This window comes from Cryptomeria japonica, chromosome 6 (genome assembly GCF_030272615.1).
Source record: "Cryptomeria japonica chromosome 6, Sugi_1.0, whole genome shotgun sequence".
In the NCBI taxonomy this organism is placed as follows: Eukaryota; Viridiplantae; Streptophyta; class Pinopsida; order Cupressales; family Cupressaceae; genus Cryptomeria; species Cryptomeria japonica.
In genome coordinates this window covers 115123493-115125898 of record NC_081410.1, presented here as the reverse complement: position 1 = coordinate 115125898, position 2406 = coordinate 115123493, and positions in this window count along the sequence as shown.

Here is a 2406-nt window from a genome sequence, read left to right as displayed (position 1 = left end):
AAAGCACAAAATCTAATCACTATAATAGCATATGAGAACAATTTGACAATAAAAGGGGCCAAAAATAGGCTTGAAAAGAGCTATAACGAAACACGCCAAGGCAAGGACCCAAAAAGGAGTGTAAAATTGCAAGGGGTTACAATTTACAACACTTTAAAACTATCTAAGAGTGTTATTTTAGATAACCCTTGTGAAGTTGTGTTCATTCACACATGGTAGTAGGACCACACAAAAATAAAAAATAAAAAATATGTTTAAGTTGATCAATGTGTCAGTCCAACTAGAAAACAAAGTCACTAGTTTCAATTGAGTATGCAATAACAATAAACATAGGTAATGCATTGACCAATACAGTACAAAAGGCCAAACCTTCTAGAATGCATAAATAATATAGGTTCTATATGTTGGTGTAAGTAAGGTGTTTTACCCAATTTATTAGTGGGTCGTATTCACATGTTAAGTTAACTTAAGTCCTAGGAGTGATTAGAATTCGTGTTTGTTAAGAGATCTTATCATCATGCACCTTAATATATTTGATATTGTATCTTAAAGCCATATTCAAACCAAGAAGTAGATATTCATAATTTGTTACATTATTGGTGTATACAAAGTTCAATCTAAAAGATAACTTATTATCATTACCCTTAGTGGATACTATTAAAAAATCAACATCATTACCTACTCTTGAACATGCACCATCAAAATTCATATTTCATGCTCTACCATGTGTCATATTTTGATGGAGGGGAATGAAATTAGAATAAATCTAGTTATCAAACTCATCATCACAATAGCCTACAAAATAATCAAGCTCCACATCAAAGTAATAAGCTTGGTTGTGTGTTTCATTTTAATTCTCCACAAGAAACATTGTTTTCTTTTGTTTGTGCAATTGGACTTCTTTAATGCATCGTGGTATGGCAACATAAGAAAAATACATCTAAATACTACCACTAATTGAAGTTTTCATCTCCTCAATAACAACACATTTGATGCAGGGGCATCGATTTAATCTATTTATTTTTGGTTTTATATCAAATTTGTTGGCAAGATTTGGTTTGCACAGATTTAGTTCTTGTCGCCACATGGGAAAAAAGTGGGATAAATTGATATAGTTGCCTTCAGCAGCAAGAAGTGAATGTTGGAGGATAGTTGGAAGATTAACAATTAGAGTAGATGAAGTGGAATAGTGTGGGAGGAAATGAATCAAGAAATAAAAAGGGAAAATAGAGGAATGGCGGACGATTAGGTTGGAAGAGGCAAGGTAGGATGAATAAAAGAAAGGTTGAGCAAGGAAGAGGTTGAAGGAAGGAATGTCGATGGTGTAATAAGGACAAAAGAGTTTATAAAGGTAGATAGTTGGAGGAAGAAAGAAGGACCGATCATGTGAAACGAAGGAATCGATTGTAGCTCAGCGACTCTAGCCAACTTGAGCCAACCCAAGAAGAAGAGAGAATTATAAGACATTGAGAAGAATTGGATAGGAATATGTGACCAATCAGTGGAGAGCAATGGGAAAAAAAATGTGGATAAATGACCAAGATATGATTAATAACCCACAAAAGAAGAAGAGGTGCAGTATGGTTAGAGAACAATGGAACATTATAGAGGAGATGAGTAGTGTTGGTAATAGTTCAATTTGCTAGGAAGAATAGCCAAGATTGGTGGAGCGTTGGTTTTGGGAAAAGTTGATCAAAATTTCCACATGGAGACACTCATGAGATGGAAATTGATACTTTGTAACCATCACCTTTTATCCTAAAGAAATAAAAACAATATGTTGATAATAGATTGTTTGGGTCCGATAATTAGTTGTCTAAGTCATTTGAATCTATTTGTTATGTGTTTATTTGGTTTCCAAAAAATTATATTGTACAATATGTTCTATCTTGAATGTTATATTTATGGTTATAATTCATGTCACCAATAGACAAGTGATTTATGAAAAATAATCTATTTGTAGCTCCTGTCAACCAAAATGTGCTACTTTAAAATTGTTTTATTTTATTGTTCAAGTTCTTGTTGTTGTTGTTATAGTAAGTCTGTAGATGGTTAAATTTGTTCAAGGGTAGAATTCAGGACATATCTATTTATGGTTTGGTATCAAAGTGTGAGTAGGTGAGAGGTCTGCCATTAAGTACTTACACCATTGACATTCCTTCCTTCAACCTCTTCCTTGCTCAACCTTTCTTCTATTTGGCCTACCTGACCTCTTTCAACCCAATCATCCTTCATTCCTATATTTTCCCTTTTTATTTCTCAATTCATTTTCCCCTGAATAATTCCACTTCATCTACTCTAATCGTTAATCTTCCAATCATCCTGGAGCATTCACTTCCTCCTACCAAAGGCAACTATATTGATTTATCCCACTTTCTGCCAATATGGAGACAAGAACTAAATCTG